Raw genomic sequence first — 20,410 nt, forward strand, 5'->3', positions numbered from 1 at the left:
ACACACACACTCCAGCAAGCAAACAACAACCGAAAGAAATAGATAGATAGATAGATAGATAGATAGAAACACAGACAAACGAACGTCCCGACATTCACGCAAGCACACACACATACATACACACACACACAAACACGCACACACACATATATACACACACATACACACACCCGGACGGACGGACGCACGCACGCACACGGTCAGATATAAGCAGACACAACACAGTAAATGACAGCAGAACTTGCGATGACGTCCGCTTGGTGGCGCTTGAGCGTTGCTGACAGATACGACTAGACAGATGGAGGGGATTTGGGGTGGTAAGGGGAACAGGGAATAAATGGGGACTGTGGGTGGAGGGTAACTCTGAGGGAACGGGGAGAGAGTTGCGAGAGGACAGGGGAGGGGCTGGGGTTCGGGGGCTCTGTGATGAGCTACCAAATCAAGCGCCGGTAGTAGCCACGGCGGAAGAGACGACGACAATTATTTATATGATGCAGAGTATGTATGTTTGTCCGTCTGTGTTTATCCGCTGGATATATTTGTAGCATCTAGTAGCCAATGCTAGTACGTACAAGCCGTTTACGTTGTACCGTAGTAGTTCATTCATATTTTATGTAGATATCCGTTATCTGGCTATATACGAATGGAAGGAGCATTTGCTAAGCCATCGCTACTGTTGCTGTTGTTGTTATTATACTTTGCAACAATGAGTGTTTCATTCGTGTGCAATACTGTTGCTAACTCGGTTCATAATTAAGGCAATATTAAATAATACTATCAATCAAACAACAGCAATAGCAACACTCTTACTTACTTGTTCTTTATTTTGCCACAATTGATCTCCAGCGAATGTATCATCTTAGTCGCACCTACATGTATCATATGTGCGGCTTCCGAAACAAGTATTTCTCTCTTTTATATTAATGCAATTTACCTATCTGTAGCATGATACGTTTGGGTTTGATGTCCTAACCAGATGGAGCTCATCAATAAATCGCAAGATCTGTATAATCTATACTTAAGTATGTAAAAGAGTAATCTCTAGACGTAAATGATTAGCCGAGTTCAGGTCCACTACGGGGCCCGATTGCCACGTGGTCGCCAAAGTATTTTTTCATCTAAAACACCACAACGAGCTGAGGGCGCGCACACGAGGAGCCTCACGATCCTAAAAGTACCTCCTCTAACAGCTTTTAAAGAACGGCTTGGGCACTATGTAATACGCTGAGTGCTTTACCTGCAACGCTAACGATCAGGTGAACCGCGGTTGTTATACCTTGCAGCAAGAGATCATTAGCTGGATAAGGGCTGAAAATTTTATTCGATAAAAAATCTTTTTATATCCCAGGGAGCTAAAACGTCGTTTTTATTTTCATTCACACTTCTATAGCTATAGAAAATTTTGATTTCCCGCTATTGTGCTACGCACCACTTCTTCAACACGCAATGACCTTACCTATGAGATATCTTTAAAGCTAAGCTTTTCGCTGAAGCCAAGTGATTTAGGACTAAATGGAAGGATGCAAGATTTGTTTAAGACATTCATTTCCCGTTTAATAGATCCTTCTTTTTTTACCGTTTTAGTCTATTGGAACGATCTTCGAGCAATTAATAATACGTATCTCTTTGGCAACCGGTTACTGTAACTCGCGAAAGCTGGCTACAAGCAGAAGCTCGGCGTGTGGGTGTTGCACGGATCGACGCAGAAGAGTTTACGTGATCGTATTTTCACTTCAACAGAAACGCAACGAAATCGAGCCATTGTTAAAACGGTTGTTCCAGGGTGATGTTGGATCAGATACAATAATAATAGGCAAATGAAGAAAAATTACAACAGAGAAGGTGATTTCATGTGTTTGGTCGGATCGAAACGAAGCAGTGTGTTATAAGTTGCTGCCGCTTGGCAAAAAGAATGATTCGGGTTTTTGCTGTCAACAAGATTATAACGAGCTATTATTATCATTATCGTTATTAAAACTTAAGCGGAAACAGTGGAAAAAAAAAGGCGTCGTCTTTCACCATGACGATGCAGACCACATGCATTTTTAGCTATCTGGCAAAAACTGAGGAAACTTGGATGGGCAATTTTAGTGCATCCGTCCGGATCTGGCATCATCAGACTATTATTTGTTTCGGTCTCTGTGTGTGTGTGTCGAACTCTCACTGACGATATTAATTTAGTTTCAATAGAGAAATATAAAAATAGTTTTTTCATTTAACAACTGCAGTTCTATCGTGAAAAAATGGCAGAAGGTCATCGATTAAATGGCGCGTATTCATTTAAGTAAAAAGCGTCTATATATTTATATGTTTTTAGCTCGAGCTTGAAAATGGTCGACACTATTTCCATAACCCCCAATATAACACAAACTGTAACAAGATTATCGTGCAGTGGAACTTACACGCGCGTATGGTGCCATCAAGGGTTTGACGCTTTTGAAAGTGAATTTTCTATTACATATTTATATTAGGTGAATTTAAAATGAGAGGAATAATAATCTAATATCAATAATTTATCTCATCAATTATAACATCACGGTAAAGCATCCGCTCCTGTAAGCTTTGCCCCGCCAATATTAAAAGATTTGCCATCTTGGTTCTTCTTTAATCGTACAAACTACTTGTCATCGATAAGCCTGATAGATTTATGGCTAAATAACCTGTTAAATATGTGCTACCGAGCATAAATTGCACGTCAACATTGCTATGTGACAAGCTCATAAAACGTGTTTCGACGAACGCGTTTCATTTTCACTCATATTGAGCTAAAAAGGATTGTCCGTGCTTTATTTTGTTTAAAAGTTTCCATGATCATAACAACTCTTCATTCCTTCTGAAGTCCTGAGCTGCAGTCATTTCTGTAATCTTCAAGTTCTTTCATTCCATTCTTGAGGAGGCTGCACCAGTAACGAATCGTTATCCTGCTCCTTTTCTAGTATTTTCACTCTGATTTGCTCACGCCTTTCCCTTCGGCAACCAATCAAACAAACACTGAGCGTCTATTATCAGCGCTAAACGATATTTTCCCCTCTAAACCCGTTATTTTCTGATGACACCCAGTCACTCTACAGCCGCACATAGCCAACAAAAAACAACAAAGTAAATATTTAACAACTTCGTCTGCCAATACCTCAGAGTTTAAGTTATTCAAAATGTTCAACCCGCCCCTGGACGACCAAATGTGGTTTTAATATAAATTCTAAGCAAAGCCGGATAAGGATGCTGAATTCTACATTGAAGATAACTTTATTCTGCATAGGTCTTAAGAGGACAACATGAATACTCAAATCGTCGTAGGCTGGATAAAGCAGGATGCGATTTGGTGTAATTGTATTCGCAACTGCAACCAATGTTGAAGATTTCTGATCCCAAAAGCCGGTCTATAAGTTAAAGGAGCATTTAGGATAAGTGTCATGGTTGTAGCTGCGTGCTTGTTCGTGAGACGTTTTCTTGTTGAAAGTTGAAATCAAATTCGATTGATTTTCAACAATGCCAAAATTCTCTAGCAAAGAATAAGTTCAAAGTTGCATATGATTATGATACGAGATGGGTAAAAGCAACAGAGGTGTATGTATAACCAAGGCTATGGCTATCCAAATTGCCTTTCTATTGACCTGGCCATTAAGCTGCGGCAAATCGTGACTACTTGGGAAAATGTACTGCTTATTAGGTTTTGTTTATAGTAGTGTAGCAGCAAAAGAGATGAAGTACGGGTCAAGCGGAAAGCGTTCTCGTAGAAACCGTACACACGACTGTCAGACACGCAGAAGTCAAGTCAACGGTGATAACATGATGGTGATGATGGTAGTGTATTGCTTTTATTGCATACCCAGAATCTCTACACACCGTTACTTATTGAGCTAAACACTATGTACAAACAAGACTAAATTTAATTCACTGAAAGCTCCAGACAGGAAGGGGCAAAGAGCCTATATAGAACTAGTCTACCTCTTTCGCCCGTATTTGAATTGCATTCTGAGGCAGACATGTTTAATATAATAGGTTTCTTGTCCTTGACCATCGTTCGGATGCCTGAAGTACTCCATAGCTTCCTGCTCTGCAGTCTTTGAATTACCAGAGAAGTTGTAAGGTGCATGCGCTTGGCCTCGTAACCTCCCTTCCTGTGATTCGCCGGGATCATTGGCATACAATAGTCGTATTTTTCTCCCATAGGAAACATCGCTCCCTGCCAAACTAAGCTTTTTAACGAGCTGATGTCTCAGGTTGTAGCCGTTATTCCTCGCTGTACAAATGAATGCTTATGCCATTGTGAGAAACTATCTTTCTACACAACAAAACTGTACACATGTTCTTAGTGTTTATGGTGCACAGTACGATCATAATCGTCTTTCTGTGACGTGCTAATATTATTATCCGGTCTTTCTGTAGGGGCTAAATCCGCAGAAGGGAAAGCAAATTTTATTAAGCGCCGTAGAGGGTTCTGTGGGGTTCGGTTTCTTCTATGACTGGTTCGGTTTAAACTTTGACACTGCAACTATAAAGTTTAAGTTTAGTTTGTGCAATTGAACAGTTGTTTATCGATTTATTATTTTAGTAATTACAGGTGGTATTCGCAAAATTTTGTGATACGTTTGTTAGACGCGACCATCAAGCTCTAAGGTTCCGTGTTTTTCCACTTTGAGATAGTGGTCCGCTAGAATACTTTACATCAGAGTTCGAAGAAGTTCACAGTCATGGTATCTGGACGAACCCGAGCGGTTTGATCTAGAACGCAGCCTGTGAACGCAAGAAAAACAATACAACATTATAAGTATGCAGAAACTCACAGCCATCTATAATGCTGCAAGATATTTGCAACAATTTATGGTATTAAAGCCCTTTATAATATTTATACGACTAATCCTAAACAGCTTATACACTATTTGAATTAGTGGAAAAATGAGAGAAGGTACAAATAAAAATTTTGATTTTTGTTAGCAGTATCGTTTTGCGATAGTCTAAACAGATAGATATGCTATTGTTAGGATCCTGCAGTGTCTGGGGGCAGAGTATCGAACTAAGTGAGATGGAGTACGAAAATGATGGCCCCTATAGCCTTTAAATAAGTATGTTTGTTGATCGCAAGAAACGATCGATATAAGGTCCTTGTTACATGTCTCCCCAAGTCTTCCTGTAGTAGAACCTGTTTTAGAAATATTCCTACAACACGATTTGTTGAGGCATTAGAAGAACTTACTTTAAATTCTTTAAGCTTTCATGCAAAAAATGAACCGGAACATATTTGACAGGAATGTAAAGTGTGTACTACCAATATCTAGTCTTCTAACTGCTATTATCGATCATTTGGAATTAGTTTTTCTTCTAGCCATAAATATGATGCGCATCCACTTTATTCAGAATATGGCACTCGTGTGAGGCAATCTATGGGAGACAAAGTTTAGAAAAGGTTAGGTTTTTTCTCTCAAAATCAATGCTGAAAAAATGCTCAGCGCAGCCTTCTGCGACTCGCTCTGAGTACTGCGGTTAGGTGGTGTATAATATTGTTCTAAATCGAAATAGGTTTGTGGTCTTCTCTCAACAGAGGATTGACGATCGAAGGTGATAAGCACGGTGCTGCCCCCATGCGAGTGGATACAGAAGCTGTGGGAGTTGGGTGGGGCGGACAGAATGCATCCATCCGTAATAAATGCTTAGTCTAAGTTTAGTGAAAAGGGTGATCGGTGCCCTATACTCAGCCTGAGTGAGGCGCCTAGTTCGTGCCTTGGTAACGTGCCTGAAAAATACAACATTTATTTAAGCGTATTGGTCCAGTTTTACGACTGATATACATGACCGAATTATTTTATTATATATTCTACGCATACACAAAGTAGATATCGTTTCACAAAAACAAAAGAACTATGCCAAACTTTTTCTTTTCTTATTTTTAAGTAATTTGTGATTTAGTTTGTCTTTTCTAGTCATTAGCGATCATATTTTTCGTGCTACTGGCTGTATTGTGTTATTTCAACGCTCATACAATTTATTTTTATGCTTTCGACTACTTGCCAAATTGCTTTGTTACATAACGGAAAACATATTGCCAAAAGGTTTGCGCCACGTGTGAAACATCTAAATAATTAAAAAACGGTGCCATAATAAGCATTTTATTTACGTACGATGAAACAGAGGTAGACGAGATTTTTTAAAGCATCAGTTATTTTCCATTTTAACCGCGAGGTAGTTTTCTCTTCGAAGAGAAACCACGATGCTGTCCCAGTTTCGTTTTTTACAGGGACACACATCAGCAAGTTTACGGTCTGCACTCGAGTTTCTCATTGTAGTGGTTTTTTCGGTCCGTCAGAAAAGTCTCCATGAAAATATATTAGGCAGATGTCCAGATTCGAACATGGGATTACACAAAAGCATCTAATAAGCCGCCGACCAGCCTTGGTACCTCTCATCTGTCTGTGAGACAAGGCATCAAACCTCAGTGGTCTTCAAGTTTAGTAGGTGAACACGTGATCAGTGCACTATTAAGAATACCATGATCCTAAATAAAGAGTACCACGTTCCCTGTGAGAACCGATTTCGGATTCATTCATAATTGCCTGATATGACTCTTGTTCAGAAGAGGTCGAATTTTAATATGCTCTTTTCCGAGTCGGCTGCGGTATGTTTTACCTTCTATGTGAAGCAATGCCTAGCGACAATACCGAACATAAAACGTGGAAATTTACGTATGCTGATTCTGACTCTTTCGAAAACCCGAATAGCTCTCTAAAGCAAACGATGGACTTAGTCTACCGATCGTTCTAGTCCGATAGTTCTAGTCGAAATGTTATTTACGAAGTGATATACATGTTCAGTTGGAGGATTCTATCATAATGTATACACTTTTCATTAAAGTGTGCCTGAGTGGGCTTGAAAATCTAATAGTTCGCAGCAGATCATCCTAACGTAATCGAAGGCCTTAACTTGCATAGCTCCTGAATATTCATCAGGCCGCTAGATCGTAGCAAATAAGGAAGAATTTGAAATGGGGACAGTGTAACACTGATGGTAATCATCATCATTTAGAAATGTCTAGCTCATCTAAACTTAGACCGTGACGCAAAAAGAAAGGACAGTTCAACGAGATCGCTGTAGCCGTTGTGTGATAAACAGTTTATTAGTATATTTAGGGTATTTCGAACAATAACCAGTTTAGTGCGAGCTGAACGGAGTTTGGCGGTTTTCACAGTAGCACTCCGTGCAATATCTTCTTTGTTTCCTTTTTCCAAAGTCGTCTACCATGTGTTTTATTACCAAACAACGGGAAGTCCAGATAGGCTGTTATGGAGGATCAACTTAACTAACTAAAGGCCCACCAACTTCTGCTCTCTGAAGTAAACACATGTCATTTTTTGCTGGAAGCCAACCGCCTGAGCCAGTGCTGAATGCCGGTATTGGATGTAAAACTCAAAACGTTTAACTACCTGAATATGAAAATAATCGTTAGCTGCAAATCATTGCATCCGACGACGAGCTGCTACAAGGAAATTGTAAACCGTCTTCCGACCTCCTTTCTGTATCCTACGTCATGCTGAAGTTCCTGAACAGACACGCTGCTCTGACGGAATGTGATTGCCTCTGGCTATTAGTACTGTACAGCCTGAATCTTGAAGTCTCGTCTGTACTATTTTTTTTCTTGTGTGGACGTTTAAGTGCACCTTTGCGGCCGTCAGAGGTCACTGGTAGGCGATCCGTAGAATTACTAGTTAAATGTTTTACTTTCGTTGCCTTAATTTTCAAAATTTTATACAAATATCAGGTTATTTCATAATACACAAGAACGGAATGTAAAAACAGCTATTCAACTGTAATAATGAATTTTCTTAAAAGTACAATTTTGCTACATATATTTGACATGTAGAATGCACCACTATACATATATATATATATAGTGGTTTTTTTTTTTAAATCGATATTTATACGAAGGTGCTAGAAGTACCATTCGTGGCGGTCATGTCTTTCTTCAACTTTTCAAGGCCTGCATAAAAACGACGGTAACGTAAACCGTCGATTGTGGGCAAAAAGGAAAGTTTATAATTTAGGTAAGGGTTCGTTCAGCGTGACCACATTGGCTAACAGCCGATCTTTACTCAAACTCTGAAAAGGACTTACTCTTTTTCGCCGTAATGAGTTTTTTTGCTTGCTCTTAGAGAGAACTAATTTTTCTTTGGCACTCAGGATAGCGAAGGAACGCATATCCATTACGACGAATTGTTCGAACTGCGTTCTGTATATAACGACTTCCAAGAATATCTATAGTTAGACCTCTCGTGCAGTATATACATGTATGAATATATACAGGGTGACCAAACGCTTTGAGCAGCTTTTACTTCGAACTTGTTAAAGTTATAGTAGAGAGCGCATTTAACTGTGCAAGATACTTCTAAACGGGGACACCCTGACATCTCACTCCTTTTCACTCCTCTTTTCCTGTCGCTGCCGATTCAGGAGCGGTTAATGTGCTTCAGCGTAGTTCTACATTATCCTTTTTCCCGGCACCTCTCAGCCGGGTTATACGGCCCCATCGCCAAAAAACAATTGGAACAATGTCTTTTCCAAACGCTCGCTTATGTATGCATTGAGCGTGTGTAAATGCCACCCGGGCCAGCACTTGCTGAAAAGAGTTGTGACCCAGCGCTACCTAGGAGCCCAACCTTGTCCATAGGCCGTCCTCATGTACGCGATATGATTTCATCTGATGTAGTCTGTTGGCTGAAGTACGTCCCGTTGTTCATCTGGACCGTATCGAAGCGCCCGGTAACGCTTTACGAAGTTGCTTATAGTGTCCAGATCGCTGTATCGGACCTCACCTTCTGAACTGGCACGTAATCGACGAAACGGATGCTCCACTTGTGAACCAATACCAACACATAAAAAACCCTACCGCCTGAAATCACCAAAGAGCTTAATTTAAACTTAACTTTTCAAAGGGACGTCTCAGCACCGGTATACCTTGTGCCTTCTTGAGTCCTGGTCCCGTCGTTGGCAGACCACATACCGGGTCACCATGTGAAGAAGCATTCTTTTCCAAGAAGCGATAAGTGATAGCTTTCCTGCTTGGGACAATCAAGCACGCAAAAAACAATTCTTTACCCTCAACCCGATACACCAGGCCGTCCTTGGGCACTTACGGCGGAACATTAGCCCCTCCTTTCTATAGGGCGATTACTTACGCGGACGGGAATCTCTCTTTTACGAGACAAGGCGATCATATTGGCATTAGCGAACCCCTTCTCATGAACGATTTCAAAGTCGTGCTCTTGTAGAGTAGAACTCAGCAGGTAATTCTTGGACTCATGTAGATACAGTCGACACAACTTAATAGCCCACGGTAAAGATTCGACTTTGAAGACGACCCATCTGGAATCGGAATTGGGCAAACGGCGGCTAAGGTAGGTGACGACCTGCTTCCGCTCCTTTCAGCCTATGCCGTTATTGCCCGTAACTCCACTTTTCGTATGTAACCAAATACTGAGGTTTGTCGGAAGTGGCATTGAAGGGGTTCTTTCCTCCATTACGTCAATTTCAGTAGTCTCGTCGTGAGCTCGCCCTAAGTGCCTCTGCTTTTAACGTTGACTACGGTGTAAAAGGCTCGCCCAAAATCCCGAATATTTATCGGTAGTAGGAGGCAAAACACAGAAAGCTCTTCGGTCGTTCGGTCTATGTCGAGTAGACAGGGTTTTTACTATTTAGGATCTGAAGATATCCCGACTGCTAAGATTCTACGGCCAATCAACATTACTTTCTGGGACATACAAATACATCTCGTTTTTTGCCGCGGGTCGGCAGGTTCGATGACCATCAACACCTTTCACAGGTGCGCAAAATGTGTTTCGGTTAAATGAGTAAACTATATGATGGCTCGACAGTCATTGTCGAACTACATGAAAACCAGAGCTCCGTTGACCTTGTCCATTAACTTGTGGAACGTCTGAGGCGTGCTGGCAAGATCGAAAGGCATGTGCTTAAACTAGTGGAGGTGTCTGGCGTGAAGAACGGGGTGCTCAGGTTATCAGCCGGGTGTGTACTAATCTGTCAGTATCCGTTTATCAGATCTGCTGTACTAATGGCGTGGTCGGTGCGTTATAGCGGGTACATGCCTCGCTCCTTGACGAATTATATGATATATTACTAAACCTGTAACAGTTCAATGCAGAAAAGGGCCGCCCCATTTTTTTTTCCACAAAGATCACGCAAGAGGAATACGGGCTAGACGAGAGCTTAATAATAACATTACATAGCATAGCTTGAACTTCTTCCTCTATAAGTTGCCCCTTTGTGGGGAAGGCTTGTCACGGTTGGGCGTGGATCTACAACGATTCGCCGGCCGGTATAGTGTTAAATGACGTAGGTGTGAGTAAGTTGGTCGTACTGCCCGACGAGATGACTGCGTTGGCCCATGAAGAGCTTTATAAGGTGTCTGTGCTGTTTTGCTGTAAACTCCGTGTTTAGCCTGAGGATCGCATCGTCAACGGAAAAAGAGGGCAGACTTTGCTCACTTGTTGCCATCGATTCTTGAGTGGTTTAGCTTATTTATCTAAAGCGGTGCGAGTACTTACCCCTATATGGTAGCCCTTTGAGTTCGCTAGTCAGAGCTGACATCAGCAGGGGCATCCGAGCTCAATACCCTGTACACCGATATGAATGAGTTTCTCGGAAGCAGCTCATGGCCTCAGCTCATCTCCGTAGGCCTCTGATGGTATAATAAACCCCCCAAATGCAGCGAATGCAATCAATCGTCCTTTTTTTTTATAAACGAATTTTCTTTTCGTCCGAAACGGCTCGCGTAAGCAAATCCTTTGCGAGCTTACCAACTATTACGTATCCCACAGATATACGGGTTTCGAAGGCCTTTCGGTGGCCGATTAGGCTAGCTTATCCAATTCACACATTCGTTCCAGAGTTGAGTGTTGCAACCACCTTTCCGCAGGGAAGTTCAGTTTCGAGCAGGAACGGGCGTCGGCTAGCCCGTTTGTGTACTTTATGCTCCAATGGAAGCACGGCTTTAAGCGTTTGTCTCTGCAATGGCCGCGCTCCCCGCTGTTAATGCATACGCCGCCAGTTACTAGGCGTTTCGGCCTTTTCATCACACTACATTCGCCACCATCCAAAGACTCAGACCTACACTTGCTCGACGCTTTTGAATCTCATCATACGCGCGAGACTCGCGCGAACGCTTAAAAATTAGCGGGAATAGCCCCACTGAGGTGTTTGATACAGTTATTCTTTTTCGATATCCTTTAGGAAAGTCTTGCAGTCGTGTCGATAACCAGGAGGTGTTCCCTTAGACAAAGGTATAAAAACCTTCCCCTGTCATCTCTTATTTATATACTACTAGGTGCCTTCGCTGCGGGGATCGAACGCTGCTTGTTCCATGACTGTCCCGAGCAATGACCTTGCTGACTTGACGAACAGCTCGAAGCCAGCCCGTAGCTGTTGCTAGTGTGGCCAGCTTCGGGCCCGGATGGTTGATTCCATTTGTGAGGCGCCGTTGCGCCTACTCGAGACAGATCGGCCGACCGGCGGTAGAGCAACCAACTTTCGTGGCGTCGTCAGCGCCTGCGTTCATGCGTCTCCTTCCCTCGATGTGCTATCCTCGTCCGCAACCAAAGCCAAATGTCGCCGTTTACCTGGCTTAATTTGTTGTTCAGGTTTGAGGCTACCGTCGCTGGCTTCAAAATGCTGCAAATAACAGAGCTCCTATAAGCACACTGCAATTTATTCATTTTTAGGAAGCCCCTAATGTACAGGCATGGGGCACATTTGTTTACATGTTATTATATATGTTATGTGTGTGTAACACTTAGTAGATGTTGTTTATTTACACAGAGCGTGTAAAATCATGTCTCTGTAATTCCAGATAAGAATGAGCGTGTAATGTAGGTTTTATATGTACATATATATTAGAATTTCACTTGGCCTTTTGTGTTTTTGAACGTTTTTTTACATTCTAGAGACCATTCATATCAGTTTCGATTCTATCTAAAGCTTTAAACGTTTTTGTTAATTTTGACGTACATGTTGAATAACATTTGGCCAGACCTAAATAAATGTACATGTTTGGTAGCGCTATTAAACGTTGCTTTAAATTGTGCATTCGGAATAAAAAACGACGAGTGCCTACACCGAGTTTTTAATTGAGACCATAAAGGTCTGTCAGCAAATGCGTCACACATTGCACCATCATGGGGACGGACAAAATCCGCAAATCTTTTATATTAGTTGAGATGCTTTCGTTATTGTTGGTATTTTTCCTAGACACGGAACAGCCCGTAAAATTTGATTTTTTCGCTACATAATTTTTTCTTTTCCTTTTTTTTTTCTCTTTCTAGTAATCTTTAGATTATGCCTATTAGGAACTCTTCGTCCAAACTATTCATTTGCATTATTTTCTGCGACTAGGATGCAATTTTCCTGTCCATGTACGCCTGGGATTCCTGATAAAACAGTATCGATCGTCTTTGCCATTCCAGGCAGATCCTCGAAATCCTATCAGCATTCTGGTAATTAATATAATGCTCTGCGTGTACTAAGTAGAGCATTTTTTTGACGATTGGATTAAATAAACTCTGTTCTGACTTCCCTACCTAATTCATGTCGATCAGATAGATATCTTTCAGATGTTTGTTAATCGACACTCGTCAACTATGAACACTTGTTGGTGGATTCCTGTTTTGTGATCTTCAAGAAGGCGTACGAAACAAGTTAGTTTACCCCTGACATACAACGAGACGTACCTACTGACATCACGGCTAATAAAATTTCTGAATTAATCGATAAAATCTAAAATATTTTTGCTTCTCTCCTGAAGTTCTGGATGTTTGTCGGTGTCAAAGGCCCGGACATATAGCGGTTAGTTTGATCAAGTTTGCCAAGTGAAGCTAGTTGCGTCCTAATAATGGGAAAAAATCAGGCTCTATTAAGTGGTATTTCGGACTGCTCCCAAGACATCTGTGCGGACGAACGAGCCAACCATTTACTGTCGTAACTTCAATGTCTACTTCTCCTAACATTGCTTGATTGCCATTATACAGAATGGCTAATCAGCCAAAATTTATTAATCGACACTTATTTCGAATCTTCAACGATGTTTGCAAATCTCACCGTAACCGTATATTTGTCTGCGCATCCGGCTTGTTCATGGGTAACGTTTTCCTAGTACGTGAGCAGCTCCCAAATAACACTGCCGTGGACTGTCTTGTTTTTATTACGCCGATAGCATGGCGGTTCTATGCTTTATTAGCTAGGCCAATTTGTTTTTGAAAAACGTATTTACGAGTTTCAGCCTGAGCTGCTTTGAGGTAGCAGACGATATGTTCATTATCGATATGCTTTGAGGAAATTTTCTGTTGGCTTCTAGGCGTTTCGTCGCAATACTGACCTATACCTTGTTCAGCATCGCGGCTCTTGCTCTCATTTCAATTTGTTACAAGCTATTGGTCCTGAATATTACTTGAGCATTAAAACTGTAGGACGACGCAGAATTGAGAAACGTTTCATTTCCCATCCGCCCAAGCAACACGATACGCGCCCATTATTGCACAGAAACACCCTAACGCCAGTCTTCTATTCTTTATTTTGTATTCGTTGAAAAACAAGGTGCCAATTGGATGTGATTGTTAGACGTCCGTCAATTACACCATCGTAATACTATGCTCCGTACTGTGTTTATAGCATAGAATTATGAACATTTTGCTTTTCCAAACGAACGCAAAACAAATAGCAGAAGACTGGTATTAGGATGTTCCTGTTTCATTGTTGAATCCGCTTTGAAACGCAATGATGGACACATATCGTGCTAACCAACCGTATGGGATATGAAGAGCTTTTCAAATTGTGTACAGACCTTTGTTGCGGCTTGTGTTTGCTTCATCCTGCAGCTTTCTGAACCTTTTAAGCTTCTCTTTTCTACAAAAGAGAACAGGAAAGACAGCTTCTACTTCTAACTTGATAGTCTAGAAGAGGAACTCCCTATAGATATTTCGCCAATATTCAAAGAAAAGAATAGACTAAGGGCAATGAATAGGATACAGCCAGAGTGATTGTAGCGATCTAGCTTGCTAGACCTGGCCTAATCACAGGTTCACTTTGGTCTCTATATTTGGAGCTATATTTGGTGGACTACACGAACGTAATGTTCTCCCCTAACGCGCTGTGCGTCCACCATATACATTGAAGGTGGGAACTGAACATGAAAAGCTTAGAAATATACACAGGGCATTAAATTTAGTAAGTTTAGAGCGTGTTTTACATGTCCGGTGATGCGCTGACGTTGCGTATCAGAAAACTGACCTCCATCATAGATATTAGATAAACTTAAAACCGTAGCTTCAAGATAGATAGAATTTCGAACGCTTCAGGTAATAACTTCTGAACCCACATAATAGGAGGGTCTATAGCACAGGCATATGTATATAAAAAATGTGCATATTTCTTGTCATTGATTAATACTAGGGTGTTGATTTTTTTTATTAGTGGGTAAATTCTGGAACTAATATTTTGAGTGTACTGCATTTATTAATAAATTTCGTATTTGGCAATTTTTTTATAATTTAAGTTTTGCAACAAATATTCCTTATCCAAGTGCGCAAGGTGATCTCCTCGCGAATAGCATATATTGTTGGCCTGCTTCTTGTTACTAGTCTCAACTGTAGTCACCGTGTGGCCATTATGCAGATTATCATCATTAACCGTCAGCCGCAAAAGCACAGCTTTCATTGGCAACTAGCTCTTTAAAAAATGCTTCACCCAGATGCCCAAGATAACTGGGGCGACCTGCAGGGTCCACATCTCATGATCGTATTCTAATCAATAGGTAAATATAATGTCTGTGTTATGAAGGACGCGCTCCGAAAATCTTTTTTAGTTGTTATGCTTTTCTTTTTTAGAAAAAGAAACGAGTTATTAGTATACGATGACTAGCCAAAGACGTTGACTTGCCACCAATGATCTAATTCTGTATATTACACATATTTCCCTCCCTGTCACATATTCTAAGTTCAACTAAGTTTAGACGAGCCAAGCAGAGTTGGGTAGCGTGAGGATACTTTTCCGGATGTCAGGCAGGACGGGAATGCACTGTCGACAAAAAAACATTGTGAACTAGCTAAACCGTTTACATCGTACGGACGATGCAATGTCCGCCCGTCGAACCTTAACGGGCGTTTGCACCCACTATTTCTACTTCTGACTGCTATCGTAACTAGGATCGCTACCATTCGATACATGTGTACGATGGTGCCATATATAGTATATCGCAAGTATCTGAGACGTTCCAATCGACAGTTGAATCTGAGCGATCACGAGGGCGGAAGCAATTCAACGGACTAATGCAGTCTTACATTGTCGATAAACAGGCTTGGTTGTGCACACTATCTCTCGCTACGCGAAATTTTATGGAACCTTGCTCTATTTGCTAATAATTTTTGGGCGATTTCATAGTAGAGCAACAGCAAGTATCGTTAGAGGGTATGTGAGTAACCAGTCTGGCTACGACAGGAATATTTATTTGATAATTCCAATAGAAAGTAGGGCTCTAAAGGGACTCGCGCAAGGACTAGTTAAAAAAAAAAATAAGATAGTCTAGATGAAGATCATCTAACCTAAAGAAGTTCACATGTTAACTGTCAGATTATCTAGTTTAATTACTGTAAGATAGGTACTTTTTTAACACCACGAGCTATTTTTGTGCGTTGACTGATGGATTTCTCTCCTGGGGCATCTTAGAAAAAGTAGGCTATCGTCCGCACGCTAATGCAGTTTCAGTGGTAAACCTTTAAGGTGGATTGAGGTCTGGCGATATTGGCTTTACCAGCAAGTGTCTCGTAATCCAGTCGTAATAGGGTGATGAGGAAATTGTCTTCACCAACCCAGCCATTCTATCTCTGATCATCTGTTTGGATCATTTTCCGTTGGCGATTACTATACACATTTGCTCTCTTGGACATCCAGCTGCTGGGCTCGTCCTCCCAATAAAATATCGATCGGGTCGTAACTAATTTAGCCGTAAACAAAAGCTCTTCGTACCATGTTCAATGCGTTAGGTTAACTAAAATGCTATAACCAGCTTATGTTATTTCTTAGTTATCCATTTGTAAATACATTAGATTACCCGAAGTTGTTTAGTAAGTCAAAAACCCAAACAACTTTTAAATTCTTAAATTGAAGCCGAGCTAGGATATTTCGACACATGTTGAATTTATTCCCCTGTCCCCATGGTAGCTTAATGAGTAAGGTGTTTACTTGCTAATCCTAGGGACACATTGTGGCCTAGGTACAAATCCGGACATAAACAAACTTCGTTTCGTGCTAAAGGTCAGCTGTTAGATGTAATGCCTAATGGCGATGCTGGATGTAAAATTCGAAATATAGAGAGATGCACCGCCGTTATTGTCTACATACTGAAACTAGTTCTCTAGAGCCTCTTTAATCGCTACATATTAACGTTTGATTTGTATTATCATACCGAATTTAGTTATTGATAGCCTTATTCAAAAAATGCATGCCATTCAAGGGAGGTGTACGGATTTTACAACGCCTGCTTAATTCTGTTTAAACTCAGGATTCAAAACTTGGCGGTAAGATCGTGCCATATCATCGACTGATGACACGTACTTCCGTCGAACGCCACGTTACATATTTTTAAGGCTTTTTTCGAATTCGACATACCTAGCAGTATTGATGATCTCTCTTTGTGTGCAGTATTTCTTCAAAACAAATTCCCGTAATATCTATTGCGTTTATGGGCATCAGCTTCGGCACGGTAATCGCAATCGCTTCATTTTCTGTTCGATGCCGTTTTATTGCTTGATCCTTCTCTGCTGGACGGCACGTGCTGACTCGTGTGCTTTCCATGATTGTAGTGCGCTCCGGGCGGTTGTTTTCTTGCTAATAATAGTTGTGCTTTTAGTATATCTATCTGTTTTGGACTGAGCTGATCAGAAACTTATTTCTTACTTTTTGATTCATCTTCAGTTAAGATTTGATTGCACTGTTCTAAGTAATCTTATATTAAGCCGACAAAGAGTAAATTGGTTAGGGCTATTGTTGCTAACGAGCCTCCATGATCACAGCGATGCAATCATCTCCTCTGGAGGGGATTTTCAACTTCTAAATAAATAATTGCGCCAATAATGAAGTGTTGCTAACCTCAGAACCTTTTCGCTTTGTGTTTTTCCAAATCCTCAAGACATCTAGCGCTTTAACCCTGGTGATTCACAAGCTTGATCCACTGAGTGCTGATTCTCAACAAGAAACGCTATTTTTTTATTCTAACCTTGATATTTCCTCATGACTCCCATATATATATATATATATATATTCGTATATATAGTTCGTGAGTTCCATATTCGTGTTTTCTTGTTCTTCTGAGCACTTCCTTTTCGTCCTATTGCGACAAAAAGAAAAAGCTATTACGCTCTCTTTTTCATGTGAGGTCTTCTGCATTTGAGAAACAAGTTCCATGTATCCAATGTAATAAGACCTCACTTCTAAATTCACGGAACACCTTCAGCCAAGCATCGCCAACTGCAGAGTGCAGCCCATCGCTGGATTTATTTAGGAGTGATAAGCGACTATTTAGACTTTTCATCAGCAGAGTAACTTCACACTACCTTTATACTTCACGGTAAGACACAACGAATTACAGCTGATTTACTTAATTATGTAAGGTTATCTATGGGGGTTATGTAAGAATGGTAACTTCTTACATTTTTATCTAACGAAAGCTTCAGGGTACATTTTCATGATTACGAAGAATAATTAGAAGTGATGAAAGCAGTTTTTGGCAGTTTGGGCAAAAGATTATTTTGAAGAAAAACATTTCTCATTAAAGAAAAACATCGTTGTCATAAAAGGACTTGGTCTGAAATTCTGTCGAAGGTCTTAGTTTGGACTTATAATGCTCATATGGTGCGCGGAAGTTTATCTTACCTTACGCGAAGTTTGAGGTCTTTCGAAAAAGTACCTTTTTCACTCATTTACATAGTGACGCTTATTTACCCGTAAAAGAAGCAAGGGGACATCTACCAGGGTATACCTGACGTTAACCTTTACGTCGAATCGTCAATGACTGGTAGGCTTTTTTGTCAGCCTTTCATTTTTTTGTGTCTATCTTTATTCTAAAACATATACGATATAGTCTAGATATTTATTCACAGAAGGAAAAACTATTCTCACGAAGGTCGGTTCTAAGCACTCAACCTACATTTTGTCTATCATTGCAATACACCTCTTCCTGCTCTAGTATTTCCTGTAATACCCAATAGATTCAAATAAATAGCTTCTGCTAAATAAATATCCGATTGCCCTTTCCCGGTGAATGATCCCGGTGTTTGTAAAAGTATGGAGCGATCCATTTCACTGAACTACGCACTGGCTACGCAAAATGCTCATTAGCGCGCGGATGTTCGTTCCAATATATCCATATCACCTGTCTCATACAATTTACTCGGTGGCATTACTTCAGCGAACCTGCTGAAAGCGTCCTACCTAGCATTCTTTTTCTAAAGTGCATCGATATGTTATTATATAATAAGAATAAGAGATAAAAGTTCTAACTATGATATTGTCGCATAAATTATGACACAACTCAAAAATATCTTTCAAGTGAGGTTGACCCCCGGACCACTTAGATAATACTTAATTTCGTCAACTGTGAGAGCTAAGCGATGGATTTTTTGCGATGGAGCAGTGTAAGGTGATAAGGAATATGGTTGACTTGAAGATACGACGGCACAATAAGCCACTCTGATACGAACATTTCGTTGTTATTACACCAAATGAGGATTGCATCAAGCATATGATCCTCATGGAGAGCTTCCAAATTATCATCGTTTCGTTAATGTACATGAAATCTAATACAGAAAGAGTACACTTCTATGTTACGTCCGGCATCGGCGCTCGGTACCTGCCCACAAGGGTCGTCAGTATACTTACGGCTAAATATGGTGGACGCGGTTACGGCGGTAGAGACCCCTTCTATGTGACTACTCATCATTCATAGCCCGAGATCAACTCTATGGCGGATTAAGAATATCGCGTACTTAAGCCCTAGTAATTTTGATTGGACACGTGCAGGATAGACAGAAGGTTATCTAAAGAGGCTTCTTGTACCTTCTTAATACGATGAATTGAAGAACAGGTAGTGAAATAGTCACTTGTAGATGAAGCACGATTGAGAATACGTATGCGGGCTACAAGAAAATAGAAATATAATTGCTTGCAAAACAGGTAACGAAATCTACAATGTGTTGAAGTGTTAAACCATGGTCGGGAATAACAATAAGGAAGATTTTCTATAAAATATTACCGAAGCGAGCGCAAAAAGGCGAACTAATATGCCGTTTACCGAAACTTTAGAATGCACCATGTAGAGGGAATAAATATGCATCGGTGTCCGTTATTCGAGGTGCCTTATAGATGTCGTTCTATTGCATTTTAGATCGTCTACACGTGTTACCGGCTTACAACAGAGTAAGCACAGGCATCGTAGCTTGCCTGTAAGCTGCTATAGCCATATAGCCACGGTGTTTCCATTAAAAAGATTAGATCACGATGAATTCCTTATTTCCTTTCTTTTTGCTCGATAGAAATAAGTGGTTCGCGAAATTTAAACGATGAACGGCCGCCGCCCAGCAAGGAAGAGCAGCATCTTTTCGACCGACTCGTAGTCAAGAAGTAGCTGCGAGCTTTACGGCCGCAGCAGTTATATCTACTTCGCGAGTTAGGCTTGCCATTCGCTCTACTTTCACCATGGAATATTTCATAAGACAATTGCATATCTAGGGGTAAAGTGTTGCTCTTGATGGTTGAAAGACTGAACGATTACAAAATGGAGCGATAGGTAGAGAAATCAAATGTACTTAAAATGTTCGCCAGATCGTATTGTTACGCTTGTGGCTAACTACAGCTGGCTTTTATTGATCGACAGAAGAGGAAACACTTTGCCGTTAGGGAAGGTGTGGATCTGATCTCTGGTCTATGGTTCCTGAAGTTGAACTTCTCAAAATGCAGCCAAGAACTATTTCATATATTCATAGCATACGCATATCCAAGTGATTTCGCTAGCCACGATTCTACATGCCAAAGTAAATGGTGTTTTCAACAAACCAGCTGTATTAACTCCCAGTAGACACTGGTGCCTCCTCCACAAGAGGCATTTCACTTATTGAAAAACAACTTCCTTTTGTATAGTTGTTTCTTGCATGTGTTAAATAGCAGATCTATGTGGATAACTCATCCTTAACGTATTGTCATCTAATTCTTGTTATATGGTAAGACTTATGAAGTATCCTTCTATTCTTCTTTATAGCTGTCTATTGCTAAACTAAGATAGGTTCTATTTGCACGATTCCGGGCTAGTTAGAGATAGTCTGTACACAAAAATACATCTATATCGAACCCATGACAATGTATG

The sequence above is a fragment of the Varroa jacobsoni genome, unplaced genomic scaffold (assembly GCF_002532875.2).
Source record: "Varroa jacobsoni isolate VJ856 unplaced genomic scaffold, vjacob_1.0 scaffold_1263, whole genome shotgun sequence".
NCBI classification, from domain to species: Eukaryota; Metazoa; Arthropoda; class Arachnida; order Mesostigmata; family Varroidae; genus Varroa; species Varroa jacobsoni.